Here is a 20,655-nt window from a genome sequence, read left to right as displayed (position 1 = left end):
TACGGAGGAATTCCACATCTGTGGTTCTTCCCAGCCATTACATTATAACACAAGAGGTAAGAACGTATACAAATACAGGATAAAAACACACGGGTGAGTTAAAAAAAATTCTTTAGCTGAAGTTTCAAAAGCGAATGGATGCAGTGATATAAAGAATGTGGAGAGACACACAGAATATGAAACACTGCCTCTAATACCCTTTTATAACAATGACCAGATTGTGTACAAGGAATAAGGAAGCTGGTATTGGATGTGCAACAAACTGGAAGGCACAGAAAGCAAGCTCTGGACTAATGAATGCAAGGCTGCCCAAACCAAATGCAATGTAAGTTGACATTGTATCCTGAAATGAAAAGAGAGGAAGGAAAATGTCGCTGGTCTAAAGAGCCCCAGAATTCTCATTGTGCCGGAGTCTGAGGGCATGAGATGTGAAGGGGCAACTGCTATGGGATGCAAGCATTCCTTTAAGAGGCAGCAGTGCCGCGTGTCAGGCTTACGTCAGAGGTCTTAGAGTACTGTCACTTTTCAGCTCTCCTCAGTCCCTTTGAGCCCTCCATTCCTCTGGATCCAGTAAAGGTCAACAAGAAACGCCTGTAGTGGGCCAAACATACTGAGTGCGAGAGTAAGGCCTCCATAAAAGACGTTTAAAGAATGCTGCTTTTAAAGTCTTTTAATAAAAACAAGTTTATTTTAAAATGACATTTAAAAAAAATCCTCCTCCAGATAGGCAAGTATCTTAAATAGAAGAAAATTACGAAAGATGACAAAAGCTATAAAAATATAAAAAGAGAGGGAAAAAGTGGGCTTAAAAAGATGTGATTAACTTGTAATTGTGGCAGGCAGAATTGATTCGAATGAAAGAGAAACTGAGACAGAAAGCAAATTCTTGCTCTTTTATAGTAAAACAAAAATCACTGTCTCTTGATAGAACTCAACGAAGGCTTAGTCAAAATGTGATTGGTAAGAAGCAAGTCTTTAAAACAAAGGTCAATATAATTGTATTTCATTTGGAAAAGGAAGTTACTGGTTCACATCCTCTTTATAATGTATCAACTTTGACAATGAAAGTTGCTTGAATATGAATTTGGTCAGTAGGTGCAAAGAAGCAGCAGCTTCTGTCTCCAGCCATCTAGCATTCCTTTAAGCCCTGGAGAATGGAGTCTCTTAAACAACACATACAATTCTCCCTGGATGATTCTCTCCCCAAGACAAACTCAAGACCCACCCAAGGGAGAATGAAGGCAAGGCCATAAAGGAGAAACCACACTCTAATACTAGGAAGAACTTTGAAGACAATCCAAAAATTAAAGAAGAGCAAAGTGCTGACATATCTTTTAACTAATTACAGATTATGATATAGTGCAAAACCACACAAAATATGAAAGACAATGTTTCAAAGGCTCTGGCACGTGAAACTCAGAGACTACCAGTTTAAGAAAGAAAGAAAGATCCTAACAAAAATCTCATCAACTTTAAGCTGAGATTAAACAAACATATGGGTGACATATCTTTCTAAGAGAAAGCATCTGAACTGACCATTTTTGTCACAGTTGAACTTCTGAGCCAAAAGGCCAAACAACAAGCTAGACTAAGCCAATCAAAAACTCTGAGAATGAGGGCTGGGGCTACAACATGAAAACTGCCGAGAGGTATTTTTGACCCATATTTATGCCAAATAGGAAAACTACTCGTCTGCAGAGATGAAGAATAAAGCAGATATGAGAGACAGTATCACACTGGGCACTCAAAACCAGTACAGTTTTCAGTTTTCCAGTAGTCCATTAAAGTCTTTCTAACACCACTGGTTTGTTCTTCCAACCGCTAGTTCTGTAAGCCATCTCTTGGGATATACACTCTTTTTGCGATCTAAACCACCCTGACCCAAATACCCTTATCTCCTACCCATAGGTTGCAAAAACCCAACCACTTCTTCCTGAGAGCTGGAAAATGGGAGTAAGTAACAGTAGCAGTTCCATCGGAGCCCATGAATTCATTTATAACGGGCTTTTTATTATGAATTAGGTGGGGGAAGAATCCATTTTACATCAGTAGGAATAGACCAGCATCAGTTCAAAATTGACTCTCATGAGGTGGAGGTCAGACATACCTCCATCCTCCAACCTTTTTATCAGTTCTGACACCTGCTGTCCCTCCCATGGCATTCTCTGCACTCCCTTCCTGGGTTTGATAATCTGTGGTAATGGCCACAGAGAACTCATAGACCACAGAGTGAAGCAGTTTATTACAGGGGTATTATGGCATGATTGCGAGTTACAATCAGGAAGCATCTAGGCAAAAACCTTCCTTTTTCAGTGCAGGAGAGTGCTCTCTCAGCTCTTCTTGGCTCGCTCTCACTCTCTCCCCTCTTTTCTCTTTCTGCTTCTTCTTGCCTCAACAATCCTATGTTGGTTGGCTGCTTATGTACACAAACCCTGACTAATTTTAAGCCCCGCCCCTCACGGTGCAGGGGGAGGGACACAAACTGCTCAATCTCCCCTTGGTAGGCCACAGCCACTTCATTTGCACAACAGCCTATCATCTCATTTGCATAGTCTATAAATCAATCCCTGCAATGTGGCTATTAAATCACGGGGCCTGCAGCCCCAAATCAGACAAAAAACAAAACAATACAAAACCCGATCACACCATCAAGTTGTTTACAATTTACCCAGCAAATACCAATCAACCTGAACAAAAACAACAACAAATCCTCGGGGGGTGGGGTGGGGGGGTGGAGGGCAGAGAACTAGGGCAAAGTAAGTCCTTAGAGGGAAATATCTAAAAGGGTTTAAAACAAACAAACAAAAACAAAGCAAAAGGCTACAGAAACTCATTTCACCACAAGAGCTAACCGTGAGCTAAGGTCGGTGCTAGCTACTAGAATTATAGTGGAGTTTTAATGAGGGCTAAAATAAAAAGGCAATAGTGCCTATAAGTGTAGGTTTAGCCTAGATATTGGAGTAGGAAAAACTGTTCAAGGGAAGTGATGTTTAAACTGAGATAAGAAGGATAAATGTCTTGAAAAGAATGATGGCAACATATGTACAAGTATGCCTGATACAACTGAGATGTGGATTGTAATAAGAGTTCTAAGAGCCCCAAATAAAATGATGATCTTTCAATAAAAAAACAAACATACAGCCCCTAAAACTACTGCCTTAAAATATCTTTCAATCTTAAACCAGAAATAGCCCCTTCAGTCTTCTAAAAACCAAACAATATATTAGCTTAACTAGTCAAGAATGTCTTCCCTGAGAACTGTGCTCTTGGAAGATCTATCCACTCCACGTGGGACCAAATTTACAGTGGCAACTGGAAAGGTTCGATAGGACCCTCAGGGCAGTGCGTTTCCGTTAGAGGAGGAGGAGAACTCAGAAAAGGAGGGTGAGAATGACTTCACCGGATCAAGGATGGAATCAGCGTCACTGTGTTGCACACACAGAAACCTGAACTGGTATATATGCTTTTCTGTGTACATACTCAATAACAGGGGAAAATGTCTTTAAAAGAAACCAAAGGGAAAGTGAAAAGGCAATGCGCAAACTGGGAAGTTTTTATTTATAGCACAGACATTATTATATTTATAACACAATCAACAGAGATTAGTGTCTAGAATATAGAAAGGACTTAAATTAACTTTTTAAAGTCAAATAGTACAAAAAGGGGCAAAAAGTAATGATTAAGAACTTAAGCGTGAAATGATATTTAAGCCTAATCAGCGAGGCATCGTTTCACACCCACTGTTTGGCAATAAAATTTAGTCAGGAAACAGAAAATGGTAACTAGGATGTGGTACCACAGGAACACACAAACACTTCCGGGGGACCTTGGAAAAGACTGGTTTTACCTAGTAAAGTTGAACATGTGCTTCCTCTAAGATGCAGTCTAGATCCAAGACAACAAACTTGTCCTCATGAGAACCAATAGATATGCATACAGTTGTTTCGAGCAGCATAATTCATATCAACATAAAGGGGAAAATAAAACATACAGGCAACAGCCCAACCACCTAACTAATTCCATTTACAAAAAGCCCCCCAAAAGGTAAAATTGAACAATGCATTATTTAGCAATATAAGTGATTAAAAAAACTACAATCAATTTTTAATAATAAGCGATTTAAAACTATAAAGCAAAGCAAGGGAATTATTTCTATTATAAAATTCTGGAATTATTCACTTAGAATGGGAAGTGGTAGGGAATGTATTTAAGAAGGGCCCATAGCAAACCTTTTAGGGTATCTTTAAAAATTATTTATTTAAATTGTTTTATTGGGGGCTCGTACAGCTCTTAGCACAATCCATCCATCCATTGATCCATTGTGTCAGGCACATTTGTACATACGTTGCCATCATCATTTTCAAAGCATTTTCTTTCTACTTGAGCCCTTAGTATCTGCTCATTTTCTCCCCTCCTCCACCCTCCCTCCCTCATGAACCCTTGATAATTTATATATTATTTTTTTCATGTCTTATACCAACTACTCCTTCACCCACTTTTGTTGTCCTTCCCCTGGGAGGGGGTTATATGTAGATCATTGTGATTGTTTTTCCTTTCTCCCCAACTTTCCCTTTCTCCTCCTGGTATCGCTACATTCATTATTGGTCCTGAGGAGTTAATCTGTCCTGAAGTCCCTGTGATGCAAGCTATTATCTGTACCAGTGTACATGATCTGATCTAGCTGGATCTGTAAGGTAGAATTGGGGGGGTGGGGTGAGGAAGCATTAAAGAACCAGAGGAGAGTTGTGTATGTTTCATTGGTGCTATACTGCACCCTGACTGGCTCATCTCTTCCTTGTGACCCTTCTGTAAGGGGATGTCCAACTGTCTACAGATGGGCTTTGGGATATTCTATTTGTCTGGATGTCATGATATGGATGTTTATTTTATAGCTATTTGTGTAGGTTTGTCAATCATTTCATAATTAGAATTTTATTGTTAGTTTACTATTGAGTTGATGGGAGAATCTTCAGTGTGAGAGAAACTTAAGATCACTTGGGCCTCTGCCAAGTAGAAGATAAAGCATCTATGAAATAAAAGCTTAAATCAATAGAAAAAAATCTATTACATAAACTACTTAATTACTTTTTCTTTGATTGATGTACTTCCTATTTTGTTCTTATCAAAAACATTAAAGGTTTTTCTGAAAATGATCACCATGTATCGATGGATCATTAAAGCAAAAAAGATTTCACACTTGGGGGGGGGGGTAATGTAATCCAGGATTATTATTGTTAGAAGCCAAAGATATTTTTCAGATGCCACTACCAAGTACTTGAAGGTTAAAAAAGCACAATAAAGAGGAGCATGTGGCCAGCGCCATTATGAGACATGACATCCCTCACTGATCAATCGCCCTACAGGGGACAACACTGGAGACACAGTATGGGAATTCTGCCCGATCTGATCCCAACACACCTAGGCAAAACACTAAGGGAGTGCAACAGAACAGCAAGGGGAACAGAGCAACGAAGTCCCCAGGGAATACCAAAAACAGACTTTGGGGCCAGGGCTTGGCACCCCAACAGACTCAACTGGAAAACATGCCTAAAGGCCAACAGTCCTTGAACTAACTACAAGCTTTTCTTTCTTGTTTTTGTGTTGTGTTTTGTTTTTGTCATTGGATTCTTGGTGTTTTTGTTGTTTTATTTTGTTGCTTGGTTTTTCTCTGTCTTGTTTTTGTGCATATTATTATCCCCGCAGGTCTGTCTAAATAAAATAGGCTGGATGAACTATCTGACGGAGAAAACAATGGGACCAACAGTTCTAGGAGGACATAAGAGAGGGGAAGGTGGGAGAAACAAGCCCAGGGGCAAGGGAAAAAGAAGAGATCCAAATTGGTGGTGAGGAAGGTGTAGGAGGCCTGGTAGGGCATGACCAAGGGTAATGTAACTGTGAGGAATTACGGAAACCCAAATGAAGGCTGAGCATGGTAGTGGGACCAGAGGAAAGTCAAAGAAAATAAAGAGCTAGGAGGTAAAGGGCATCTATAGAGGTCTAAATACAGGCATGTACAAGTGTAAATATATTATATATGAGGATGTGGAAATAGATCTATGTGCATATATTTATAGATTTAGTATTAAGGTAGCAGAAAGACATTGGGCCTCCACTCAAATACTCCCTCAATGAAAGAATACTTAGTTCTATTAAACTGCCATTCTATGATGCTCACCTTCCCGACACAAAGTGGGTGCATAAGCAAATGTGATGAGGAAAGCTGAGGGTGCCCGGCTATCAAAAGAGATAGCATCAGGGGTCTTAAATGTTTGAAGGTAAATAAGCAGCCATCTAGCTCAGCAGCAACAAAGCCCACATGGAAGAATCACACCAGCCTGTGTGATCACGAGGTGTTGAAGGGATCAGGTATCAGGCATCATCATCAGAACAAAAAGTCATATCATTGTGAATGAGGAGGAGTGCAGGGTGGAGACCCAAAGCCCATCTGTAGGCAACTGTACATCCCATTACGGAAGGGTTGCAGGGAGGAAATGAGGCAGTCAGGGTGCAGTGTAGCAATGATAAGACATACAACTTTCCTCTAATTCCTAAATGCTTCCTCCCCACCCACTATCATGATCCCAATTCTACCTTACAAATCAGGCTAGACCAGAGGATGTACACTGGTAAAGATAGGAACTGGAAACACAGGGAATCCAGAGCGGATGATCCCTTCAGGACCAGTGGTGAGAGTGGCAATACAGGGAGGGTGGGGTGTAAAGGGGAAACCAATTACAAGATCTACATATGATTTCCCCCTGGGGGACGACAACAGAAAAGAGGATGAAGGGAGACTTCGGACAGGGCAAGATATGACAAAATAATAATGATAAATTATCAAGGGTTCATGAGGGAGGGGAGAGCAGGGAGGGAGGGGAAAAATGAGGAGCTGATGCATGGCTTAAGTGGAGAACACGTTTTGAGAATGATGAGGGCAATGAATGTACAAACGTGCTTTACATGATTGATGTATGAATGGATTGTGACAAGAGTTGTATGCGCCCCTAATAAAATGATTAGAAAAACATAAGAATTATTTGCCAATTAAACCTTTCAAAAAAGAAAAGCCTGCAAATGGTCATCCATGGGAAAACAATTGGTCTCTATTGACCTGGAGCAACAGAGGAAGGAAACTCAGGTACCAGAGGAGGTTATGGAAGGTGTGACTAATTAGCATCACGAATAACTATATCCTTTGCCATGAGACCAGAATTGACTGGTGGCTGGCTATAATTACCGAACATTTTCATCAAGGATTCCACAGAAGAATCTTCATCAAAAGGGAGAAAATGTGGAGAATTTCAAATTCTCAGAAACTCTAGATTTTCTGGAGCCATGGAGGGCGAATGAACCCCTAAAACTAATGAGTCGAAATAATCTTAAAACTTTAAACCACAGAGCTCTCCTAGCGTTTTCTTAAACCAGACAGCAGTCTAGCATGACTAGCAGAAACGTTTCATTATGGTCTTTTACAACTACTTATACGGGAGCAAGAGCAGTGCCATTCAATTGAGAGGAACCTTAATGGGGCACTGGGTTTATGTTAATGAGGGAGGTACAGCTTAGAACAGGGGCAAAGACAGCTGCGCAACTCACAAAATGTAATCCAAGTCACTGAATTGTAAGAAGGGGCTTCAAAGATTTCGAGGAAAAAATTCATTAGCTTTTATTTCCATTTTTCCATGAACTTTTTGAAGCACCCTAGTACACAGAGAAGCTATTGATATGTTTTAGGTTTAGCTGAGTATGTTCTCAACAATAACAAGCAAAATTTAAAGAAAAATCAACAAAAGACAAAATGAATAAAAGACTGCTAGCAAGAATAGTAATATTTCTTTTTTAAATAAATCTTTTATTAAAAAATAAATAAATAAATAAATCTTTTTATTAGGCCTCATACTACTCTTTTTTTAAAAATCAGACAGGCTCAGACTACTCTGATCACAATCCATATATACATCAATTAAGCAAAGCACCCTTATACATTCGTTGCACTCGTCATTCTCAAAATTGGAATAGTAATATTTCTAAAGTCAATTCTAGCTCAGAGTGACTAAAGGCCAATCGGTTTTCTAGAACTGCCTCATCTTTCTACCATAAGGGATTGGTAGGTTCAAATCTCTGACCTTTTTATTAGCAATCAGGTACTCTAACTACTACACCACCATGGCTCCTTTATCCAGAAAAGTAAGCCAATTGCATAGCCAAATACTATTTAAGAATCCCTATCTTTTTGTTTAAAAAGACACCATCTTGGCTGCTTTGGTAAGAAGTTACTTTCATAATGCATCTCTTTGGATTATTTGTGAAGTAAAATATTCTAGACCTATTCATGAGCCTTCGGAATGACCTCTTGTATTTTTTCCTCTCCTGAATCGGCTCTTTTATCTGTTTAAAACGTTGCACTTAAACAGACCTGTGGACAAAAGAACCTCATTATCTGCATAATTTATTAAGGTTAATTCTGTTGTATAAGTGTTTTCCTAGTTTGTTCGATTGAAACTTTTAAATATATATATTTTTTTTACACAGACATAGGAATGTGTCACCAATCATGAGTAGTTCAGGGATACGACCCCCATTTTATATTTCTCTGTGTGTGCCAAATGTTCATCAATTAGCATCTTTACCCTGATGATCAGTTTACCACAGTACTAATTAAATTCATAAAATTCTTCTTTTTTTTTTGCTATGTAATCCCTCATTCAATCTGGACCTGCCACAAAGACAGACAGAAAGTGCAGGGACTTTGTATTCTTTCGCATCCTAGTGCAAACCAGAACAGTCAATTGTCCCAGGTCTATCAGAGGATGCTCCATAAAATTATTTTAAAGACATCTAAGTAAATAACATAAGAAAAGGCATCATATGGAAACATCTTCTACCTTCACTTTACGATATTACTGTTTCTTTCTGGGTAGTAATCCATGATGGTAAAATAGCATAAATACTGCCCTTTTCTTACACTGGATGTTTTCACTAGTAGGAAACATGTCTCTACTGACAAGTCATTTAACATTGAACCCATAGCCACTTTGAGCAGCTTTCTGAATTTCTAAATCTGTTGCCAAACGTTGCTACCTTCATGATAGCTTCAGCTGGAGGTTTTACAGCAAAGCACAGTGGTAAGTCTCAGATGAGTTGCCTCTTTGGCTCAGCAGAATCTTATTGGTGCCTGACTCACCACATCCTGCACCATCCTTCAAGATTAACACCGTGCCTATCACCTAGGTATCCTCTGATAAATATTTGCTGAATGACTGAGTCAATGGAAACTTCTTCAACCAGCACTTCCACCATTATGCTGCTGTGGCCACGACCCCACAAAGATACACTGAAGTCTTAAACCTCTGTACATATGAAGGAGGTTTTAGTTGGAAACCCGTTTTTGAGGATGTTATCAGTTAGCATGAGGTATTATCAATGTATGGGGAGTACTAATTTCACCTGATGGCCATTATTATACCAGAACATAGAGAGGAGACAGGAATATATGTTAAGATGTGTCTATGAATACCTAGGACCACCAAGAAATTCTTGGGTCTGTCAGAAGCTAGTAGAGAGTTATGAGAGCGAGAGCGAGAGAGAGCGAGAGAGAGCGAGAGAGAGCGAGAGAGAGAGAGAGAGAGAGAGAGAGAGAGAGAGAGAGCATGAGAATGAAGAAAATGAGAATGGTCTGGCCAACACATGGACTTGGATTCTAGTCTCCAGAATTGTACAGAAATAAATTTCTGTTCTTTAAAGCCACTGACCTTGGGGTGATTTTGTCATGGCATCCCTAAGAAACTAAGGCATCTACTCTCATGGAACTGTTTTTCAAAGGGAATTTGCAAAGAAAATGCCATGAGAGAAATTTACATATGAGGTTTCAAAAAACCGTTCATGGGAAGATGGCATTAAAAGATAAGGGGAAAAAAGAGGAGCTAATATCAAGAGCTCAAAGAGAAAGAAAATGTTATGGAAATTGTGTTAGTCTGGGTTGATTAGAGAAACAAATTCATGGACACTGATAAGAAAGAGCTTTATATACAAGAACAATTGTGTATTGAGAAAACACCCCAGCCCAATGCATAAGTCTAATACTAGCCCATATGTCCTATACCAGTCTGTAAATTCCTGTTCAGACTCACGGAACACATGTAATGAGGCCGAATGCAGGAAGATCACAGGCCAGTCGGTGGAAAGTCTTGTGGATCCTGTGGCGGTGTAAGCATCTCAGCACTGGCAGGGTCTCCAAGTGACTCCTTCAGTTCCAGGGCTCTAGCATAGTTCCATATATCTTGTCAACAGGAATGTCTCCCAAGAAGTGTCTGTAGCTCTTTATCTCCTTAGTGCCTTCAACATTTTATTAGGGGCTCATGTAATTCTTATCAAAATCCATACATATACATACATCAATTGTACAAAGCACATCTGTACATTCTTTGCCCTCATCATTTTCAAAGCATTTGCTCTCCACTTAAGCCCTTTGCATCAAGTCCTCTCTTTTTCCCCTCCCTCCCCGCTCTCCCTTCCCCTCATGAGCCCTTGATAATTTATAAATTAGTATTTTGTCAAATCTTGCCCTGTCTGACGTCTCCCTTCACCCCCTTTTTGTTGTCCGTCCCCCAGGGAGGAGGTCACATGTAGATCCTTGTACTCGGTTTCCTCTTTCCAACCCCCTCTCCCTCTACCCTCCCAGTATCACCCCTCACACCCCTAGGTCCTGAAGGTATCATCTGCCCTGGATTCCCTGTGCCTCCAGCTCCTATCTGCACCAGCGTACACCCTATGTTCTATCCAGACTTTCAAGGTAGAATTCGGACCATGATAGTTGGGGGAGGGAGGGAAGAAGCATTTAGGTAATGGAGGAAAGCTGTATTCTTCATCGGTGCTAAATCGCACCCTGACTGACTCATCTCCTCTCCTAGACCCCTCTGCAAGGGGATCTCCAGTAGCCGACAAATGGGCTTTGGGTCTCCACTCTGCATTTCCCCCTTTATTCATTATGGTAAGATTTTTTTGGTTCTCATGATGCCTTATACCTGATCCCTTCGACACCTCGTGATCGCACAGGCTAGTATGCTTCTTCCATGTGGGCTTTGTTGCTTCTGAGCTAGATGGCCACTTGTTTACCTTCAAACCTTTAAGACCCCAGACGCTATCTCCTTTGATAGCCGGGCACCATCAGCTTTCTTCGCCACATTTGCTTATGCACCCATTTGTCTTCAGTGATCGTATCATGGAGGTGTGCACCCAATGATATGATTTTTTGTTCTTTGATGCCTGATAACTGATCCCTTCGGAACCACGTAATCACACAGTGTGGTGTGTTCTTCCATGTTGGCTTTGTTGCTTCTGAGCTAGATGGTCGCTTATTTACCTTCAAGCCTTCAAGACCCCAGACGCTATCTCTTTTGATAGCCGGGCACCATCAGCTTTCTTCACCACATTTGCTTGTTCACCCGCTTTGTTTTCAGTGGTTGTGTCGGAACGGTGAGCATCACAGAATGCTAATTTAATAGAAGAAAGTATTCTTGCATTGAGGGAGTACTTGAGTGGGGGCCCAATGTCCTTCCACCACCTTAAAACTAAACCTATAAATATAGGCACATAGATCTATTTCCCCAACCTCATAGATATATTTGCATATGTACATGTCTTTGTCTAGACCTCTATAAAAGCCCTTTGCCTCCTAGCTCTTTCCTCTATTTCCCTTGACTTTCCTCCTGTCCCACTATCATGCTCTGTCCCCACCTAAGTTTCAGCTATACCTCTTAGTTACAATACCCTTGATCATGCCCTACCAGGCCTGCCACACCCACCTTACCACCAATTTGGATCATTTGTTGTTCCCTTGTCCATGGGTTTGTTAACACCACTTCCTTACCCCCCACCTCCCCCTATCCCATGTCTCCCCGGAACTGTCAGTCCCATTGTTTTTCCTCCAGATAGTTCACCCAGCCTGTCTTATTTAGACAGAACTGCAATCAAGCTTTCTATTTAGAGGTTATGAAAAAATTATGTCCCAATGTGTGACCAAATAAGGTTGATTTGTGGCAGATGAGGGACTGATTTTGCCTCTATGAGAACACACCTGCCCACACAGCCATCTCAGTATACCAGTTTTTGGCAAAAAAACCCAAAAACCAGCATGCCTCTCTTGCCCCACACACCTTACTTACCTGACCTCACTCTGTATAACTTTTTGTTTCCTTGAATACAGAAGGACATGAAAAGACAATCATTTGAGGGCATACACGAGGTGAAAAAAAAGGATGGAGGTCTGTCAGTCATCCAAACAGATAAGTTTGAAATTTTTTTCCAAAAATGGAATTGCACACTGGACAAATATATTAAGTGTACTAGAGAATACTTTGAAGGTGATAAGATTGCTTTGTAAAAAAAAATTTAATACATAGCTTTGGGGACAAATTTCTGTTTTGGGGGGTAACCCTAGTATATCAGAATACATATTCTGATATATATCTTTAGTATGCCATCCTGAGCTCTCCCAATCAGGTACGAAAAAAAAAAAGTACAAAACAAAGAAAAAACTTACAGCAAAGGCAGTCTTTTTTTATATTGTTGCCAAAGATTATGAGATAGCTAAGTGTTTGTATACCTATAATCCTAGGACAATTGTTTCCTTTTCATTAATGATACATGGGTAGTCAGTTCTGCTAATAATTAAAAACTATATGTGTTTGAAAAATAAACACAGGCAGATGTTTCACAGAAAACCCATCATCTTTTGCTCTATTTATAAGTGGTTGTAAGTTATTTCGAGATCGTCCCTATTTTAATGTTTGAACTCCTACTTTGTTTTACAAGTTTCCTTTGGACAAATGGGAGCATACTAATACAATGCTATGCTTTAAAAACAAGACCCCTGCCCACCTTCCAGAACCAAACACTATCCAAGAAGAGCGCTGACACACTGTAGGGATTGAAACCACAATCATGGAGCAATCTGTATATGAAGAGGAATCTACTTTCCTGTTTAAACCCCAATCTTATAGCTAATGGTGCTATAAGAGAAACATCACAGGTTTGTGGCTTTAACAGAAATTTATTTTCTTCAGTTTAGGAGGATGAATCCTAAAGTCAGAGTATGGCTCTAGGGTAGTGTATTTCCCAAAATAGGTGCTACTGCCCCTGAGGGAGGCTGGAACAATCAGGGATGATGCAAAAACAGATACCTATACTTTATATTGGATGATGGCACAGTACAAAAGTTTTCCATTGCCAGGAGGCCACAAGTATTTTTTTTCTCCCTGAAGAGGGGATGGTAGGGAAATACATTTGAAAACTCTGCTCCAGGGGAAGCCTTTCTCTCTCTACTGACTGGAGGAAAGCCTGGTCCCCTCTGAGCTACTGCTCCTGGGCAAGCTTCCTTCACAGGGCTTCAATCTCTAACATCTCAAAACACTACCTTAAGTTAACCCTGTCTCATCAACATAATGAAGACAAGCCATTCTCAAACAGGATCATGACCACAGGACAAAGGAGCATCTACAACCCATATTTAATATCTCAATCCACAGCACATCAAAAACACAATTAAATACAACAAAAACAAGTCTAAATGACTCAAAGCCTTATAGCACTGCTGGTGGTACAAAGCTTTGAACTGCAGGCTGGGGGAAGTGAGGTTCTGCAGCACGAGGCACCAACACTGTGTTTAAGAACTCCCTCCCTCCCAGTGTTCCCACTAATGAGCTGTGGAAAGCCACTTTACAAAATCTGCATTAGTTTCCTCATCTGTAAGGTTTTTGAGACATAAAACCCAAACCAAACTCATTGACAGGAGTCAATGTATATTCACAGTGAGACCCCTGGGGGTTTCTGAGACTGTAATTGTTTATGGGAGTAGAAAGCCCAGTCTTTCTCCCAAGGAGCTGTTGGTGGTTTCAAACTGAGTACCTTACGGATCACAGCCCAACTCTTAACCACTACACCACCAGCACTCCTGTTGAGACATATGCTGAGTTACTATATGTAGAGAGCTAAAAATAGGTGCCATGTAAGTAGTTATTATTACTGACAAAACAAAACATTATTTCAGTATCACCATACAGGTCAACTAATTAACATTTGTCCAGTATGACAGTAAAATCACCTTCAAAACTAGATTCCTGTCGGCATGGAATAGGGAACCAGTAAAGAGGTCTGAGGGGTCGGCCCCAATCCCAACTATGTAGGCACCTGCCCCTCCCCCCAAAAGAATTTATTTCAGAAGACAGCACGGAAGCTGCATCTCAGGGAGAGGGACGTGTCTGATCAGAGCACACGGGAGCAGATGAAGGGGGAGGAAGAGAAAGTGGAGTACATCCTGGCCCACCAAGCCTTGAGGACGATATTCCCACTCAGAGCAGCCAATCCACAGAGAAGACCATATGGCCGACCCCACTATGAGATTCAACATCCTTCACTGACCCATAGCCCTACAGGGGACAACACTGGAGACATAGTGGGGGAATTCGGCTTGATCTGATCCCACCACACTGAGGCAAAACACTAAGGGTGTACAACAGAACAGCAAGGGAACAGAGCAACAAAGTCCCCAGGGAATAACAAAAATAGACTTTGGGGCCAGGATATTGACCCCATCAGACTCACCGGAAAACACTCCTAAAGGCCAACCCCAATAAACAGTCCTTGAACTAACTACAGGTTTTTCTTTTTTGTTGTTGTGTTTTTGTCACTGGCTTTTTATTGTTGTTTTGTTTTCTTTTGTTACTTTGATTTGCTCTGTCTTGTTTTTGTGCATGTTGTTATCTCTGCTGGTCTGTCTAAATAAGATAGGTTGGATGAACAATTGGAGGAGTGACATGGGAGAGGGGGAAGGAAGTGGTGTTAACTAATCCAGGGACAAGGGAACAAAAAGAGATCCAAATAGGTGGTGTGGAGGGTGAAGGAGGGTGTAGGAGGCCTGGTAGGGCGTGATCAAGGGTAATGTAACTGAGAGAAATCACTGAAACCCAAATGAAGGCTGAGCATGGTAGTAGGGCAAGAGGAAAGTCAAAGGAAATAGAGGAAAGAGCTAGGAGGCAAAGGAAATTTATAGAGGTCTAAATAAAAGCATGTACATATGTAAATAGATTTATACATGAGGATATATGTATCCTTATATATAAGATCTATGTGCATGTATGTGCACATATGTATAGGTTTAGTATTAAGGTAGTAGATGGACATTGGGCCTCCACTCAAGTATTCCCTGAATGCAAGAATGCTTTGTTCTGTTAAACTGGTATTCCATGATGCTCATCTTCTTGACACATTGTTGAAGACAAAACGGGTGCATCAACAAATGTGGTGAAGAAAGCTGATGGAGCATGGCTATCAAAAGATATAGCGTCTAGGGTCTTAAAGGCTTGAAGGTAAACAAGCAGTCATCTAGCTCAGAAGCAACAAAGCCCACATCGAAGAAGCACACCCACCTGTGTGATCACGAGGTGTCGAAGGGATCAGTTATCAGACATCAAAGAACAAAACATCATATCATTGTGAATGAGGGGGAGTGAGGAGTGGAGACCCAACGCTCATGTAGGCAACTGTACATTCCTTTACCGAAGGGCCTCAAGGAGACAAGCCAGTCAGGGTGCAGTGTAGCAATGATGAAACATAACTTTCCTCTAGCTTCTATATGCTTCCTTTCCTCCCACCCCCCACTATCATGATCCCAATTCTACCTTACAAATCTGGCTAAATCAGAGGTTGTACACTGGTACAGATAGGAACTGGAAACAGAGAAACCAGGACAGATGATCCCTTAAGGACCAGTGGTGAGAATGGCAATACTGGGAGGGTGGGATGGAAAGGGGGAACCGATTACAAGGATCAACATATAACCTCCTCCATAGGGGATGGACAACAGAAAAGTGGGTGAAGGGAGATGTCAGACAGTGTAAGATGTGACAAAATAATAATTTATAAATTATCAAGGGTTCATAAGTGAGAGGGGAATTGGGAGGAAGGGGGAAAAATGAGGAGCTGATGCCAAGGGCTTACTTAAGTGGAGAGTAAATGTTTTGAGAATGATGAGGGCAATGAATGTACAAATGTGCTTTACACAATTGATGTATGTATGGATTGTGATAAGAGTTGTATGAGCCCTCTAATAAAATGATTAAAAAAATAAAATTTAAAATATTTAAATATCAAAAAATAAAAAGCCAACAAACAAAAAACTAGATTCCATTCCCATTTTCTGGTTCCGCAGACATGGAGTAGCCAGAAGAAATAGCCTCGCTATACTCATGATTCTAGAAACAGACTTTCCTGTGTGCTAAGATTGTTGGTTGGACCACAACCAACAAAGCCATTGCTCTCCAGTCAATTCCGACTCACAGGGTCCCGCGGGGGCAAATCAGCAATGCCCTTGTGGGTTTGCAAGACTGGTCCTCTTTATAGGAGCAGAAAGCTACATCTTTCTCCTGCAGAAACCGCTGAACTTGCAGTCAGCAGACCAACATGTAACCACTACGCCACCAGGGCTCCTTGGCAGGGTCATCCAAAACCTTAATGGAGAGAGGAGTGCCCAAATTTTGGAAAGTTTTCAACACATTATGCAAATTGCTAAAAGTATTATTTGTCTAGAAAAGTGCTGATACTTCAAAATCATCTGTGCAGTTAAAGTAATGTACTAAAACTCTTGGCAAGTATATTCATTCTGACGTATCTAATTTGGTAATCAATATCAATTAGGTTAGTCCTTTTCTTTTTGCCAATACCAGTAAAGCTTTAGGAAGATTCATTCGAAATGGGTGTCATCTATGCTGAGTTTTCAGCCTTTTGAATGCACTGTTTACTGGCCATGGATGATGATGATGATGATGATGATGATGATGATAGCCACCACTTCTGATATACTTACTGTGTACCAGGTACTGTTCTTATTTAATTCTCATACCATTCTATGAATGGCAGGCACTGTTAATATCTCTGATTCAAGGTGGGGAATTGAGGCACAAATATTTACAGAAGTTATCCAAGGTCACACAGCTAATAACTGGAAGATATGAGACTTGAACCCAAAGTTCCAGTCTGTGCACTTAACCAGTGTTCTAGACAGCTGCTTAGAACAATCTCTGCTCTTGGTTTCTTCTACTCTTTTTGCCTACACTGTGCTTAGGTCTCTTTATCCCTACAACAAACCCAAGGGCAGTTACTATGAGGTTCCTTTTGTTTGTTTGTTTAGACATAATAAGCTTGAGGGTAAGCAGGTGTTCACTTAGGTGAAGAGCAAGATTAATAGCCTACTAGAGGGAACCGATTACAAGGATCTACATGTGACCTCCTCCCTGGGGGATGGACAACAGAAAAGGGGGTGAAGGGAGACGTTGGACAGGGCAAGATATGACAAAATAATAATTTATAAATTATCAAGGGCTCATGAGGCAGAGGGGAGGCGAGGAGGGAGGGGAAAAAAAGAGAACCTGATGCAAAGGGCTTACATGGAGAGCAAATGCTTTGAAAGTGATAAGGGCAAAGAATGTACAGATGTGCTTTATATAATTGAAGTATGTATGGATTTTGTTAAGAGTTGTATGAGCCCCTAATAAAATGTTTTTTAAAAGTAGCCTACTAGAGGGAGAGGGACAAAGAAACACACAAGGGGGTGAGTGGACCAGGGCAGTCATTGGTAGGCCTGATAACTTGTTTTAAGTTATTGAATGCAAAAATGATGATCTGATTATGTAAACTCCCATCTAATTCACAATAAAAAGGTTACCTTATAATCATAGTAATACGATGTTACTACAAACAACAATTAAAAGAGTCAAGTTTAAGATATGCTCAAGATTAAACAGATAGCTATCAACTTTGTTATTCTCTAATCTCCAAAGCATCTCCAACACAGAATTTTGTTTCCGATTTTATTTAACAAATGAACCAAATAGATCTCCTAAAAATAAATGTGATTAGAATAGAAATAAATCAATTTGGCAGCCCATAGCCCTGCCATTGAAGTATAATACTACAACTTTTAACATTTCCCCCCAAATCTAACTGTATTTTCTCTCTTCTAAAAATAAAAACATTTAACTCATACTATCTTCTGAGATTATTTTATTTAATCATCCTCTTTGATAAAACATTATCCTCTGGTGGGAAATATATCTTTAGAAGGCAAGAAAAGAATGATGGAAATTCTTTTAAATTTAAAGTGATAATCTGCAAAGGGCTTAAGTGGAGAGCAAATGCTTTGAGAATGATTGGGGCAGGGAATGTGCGGATGTGCTTTATACAATTGAAGTATGTGTATGAATGGATTGTGATAAGAGTTGTATGAGCCCCTAATAAAATGTAAAAAAAGGAAAAAAAAGAAAATATTTCGGGATATCAATTTTACAATTTGCTCTGATGTTTACAAAAATCAATGAGTAAAGTTCTAAAACAGATCATGACTGCTCCATCTGGAACCGAAATCTGCTACACAAATTGAAATTTGGCAAGAACTGACTGGAACACAAGCTACAATACCACCCGTGCCCGTCCTGTTTCCGTTATACTCTTTGGAATGATGGCTGGGCAGCCACAATCCAAAGAGCTCCTAGTGATCACATGCTTGGGGCTGGTTTTAATCCAGGGAAAATGATACTATTTCCACAGAACCCACAAGATTCAAAATGGAATAACAATGGCCTTCAGAACGCCAGGATAACAGTTACAGTCCCCTGCCAAGCTGTTTTTGTGATCTGCCTTGTAGGCAACAGACAATGTTTTCAATCACATTTCTCAGTGTGAATACTGCGTGGGAAAATCTCTTGGCTGTGAAAACCCTAGCATGACACAAATGGCGTCGGCAGTGCCTTTTGCCTAGGAGACAATGCCATGAGTGTTCCTGCAAATGGTTACGATGTAACAGACGTGTACTTTCTCACTCAACCAGGATACTCTATTTGACTGCCCTGCAACTTCTATGGCGATAAGCAATTCCCCCCTTTTAGTTACTAAAAGTGCTATCTGAGAAAGGTAGTATGCTAAAAACGTTAAAGCTACTTCCGTAACCACCTTACACTACCTCACATCCACATAAAACCAAAAAATACTAAGAATTGGTACTATTTAAAAGTACCCACAGGCATGGAGAATCAATATGCTAGGCCAACTCTGCAGAGATACAGTCTAATTCACATCGTAAAGCTTCTTGTATTCTGCTCTGAATGCCTTCACAGACTCAAGGGAGGTTAGCCCTCACGAACTTTGAAAAGCTGCCATTTTCTCAAGTGGCAGGCAGCTTGTAGCTCTTCAATCCCCAAATGTGAACAGCAGAGAATATAAAATGTGATTCTTCCATGTGCATTGTAGGTGTAAGCATATCGTACAATTTGGCTATCACTTCCCTAATTAAAATCACTATGAAATACATACACAGGCACCCCCAAAACAATGCCAAATTGCCAGCTATTTTTCCTAAGTGCTTCTGATTTAAGAACATGAAATTTACTAGAGATTCTGAACAAGTGGGTTTTAGAGAGTACAGCATGATTATAGCAATTTCTAGAAACCTTAACCTCTATTAAATTTAAGGAATCTCGTTCACTCTACAGCCCTAGGGCATCTACCTCAATGTCTGGCTCAGTATGTTTGTAGAAGTGAGTTAAGACAGGTAAATTTGATAATGTTTATGGTCAACCTAATGACAGTGGTTTTTAAAAAAGAACCAAATAGTTATTTTTGGTTATCGGCTATAATTACAGTAAGGTGTTAAAATGTCAATGACTTGATCACTATAAACACCATTTTCTTCTCCTTCAGTTTTTCTTCCACACACTCTGAACTGACAACTATTAGCTAACTTGACGGAAAGCCTACAAATACTGGTTTGAAGATGTAGCAACAATTGATTTAATGGGAAATTAATTTGCAGAGTGAATCATTCTCAATTCTTTGAGATTGTTTTAATATTGTAGGTGTCTTTAAAATGGCATCTAACATATAATGATAACCTGTTTTGCAACAAGAGTACTTAGACAACCATTAAGGAGACTTCAAACGCAACCCAGTAATCCTGTAATTACTTGGGATAAAATTTATAAAATGCTTTTGAAGAGTTAGATCAACTGTTTTATACAGCATTTGCTTTTAAAATTTCCAAAGACCAAGAAGCTTTGCAAATTAGCTCTTGGCCATACTAGAGATAACTAGGATACCTAATACCAATCTGTTTTTAACCCTACTTCGTGATAATAAAAAATCTTACTCTTTTTTAACTTTCTTTATGCCAGCTGAACATCCTACACCTAGCCTGCTCGCTCATGCACTCGTGTGCGCTCGCGCTCATTCGCGCTCTCTCTCTCTCTCTCTCTCTCTCAATTAGTGGAAAGTTAGGTGGGTTAGTTCAGGTGTTGTCAAAGAACAAAATCCTAGATTGTTTCTAGATTGGCAACTGTCTTATTCACTGAGTACCTACTAAGTGCCTGGCATGATTCTAGGGGATAAAGAAGTAAAGGAAACAGCAAAACCCTGGCTCTCATACAGCTTATCTTATAAGGAAGGTTAGGTAATACTATATCTACTGCTCTAAAATATGGACTTAGTGAAAAATTACTAATTTGCCATTTCCATCCACATGTGACCTCTTCCCTGGGAGAGGGACAGCAGAGAAGGGGGGAAGGGAGACTCCGGATAGGGCAAGATTTGACAAAATAACGAGGTATAAAT

General features: G+C 40.2%; 1 protein-coding gene and 1 non-coding gene across 10 annotated transcripts in view; both read right to left on the bottom strand.

The window, feature by feature from the left end:
- The window catches only part of FNBP1 (formin binding protein 1), a 163,912-nt gene that overhangs the window by 120,948 nt on the left and 22,309 nt on the right, over nucleotides 1-20,655 (bottom strand). The gene's annotated exons all lie outside the window — the stretch shown is intronic.
- LOC142460520 (small nucleolar RNA SNORA31) lies at nucleotides 8,690-8,816 on the bottom strand. The gene has a single exon (XR_012786711.1). It is a non-coding gene; the product is annotated as a small nucleolar RNA SNORA31 (small nucleolar RNA).

The sequence above is a fragment of the Tenrec ecaudatus genome, chromosome 10 (genome assembly GCF_050624435.1).
Source record: "Tenrec ecaudatus isolate mTenEca1 chromosome 10, mTenEca1.hap1, whole genome shotgun sequence".
In the NCBI taxonomy this organism is placed as follows: Eukaryota; Metazoa; Chordata; class Mammalia; order Afrosoricida; family Tenrecidae; genus Tenrec; species Tenrec ecaudatus.
Note: the sequence above shows the minus strand (reverse complement) of the source record. Positions and strands in the feature narration are given on the sequence as shown.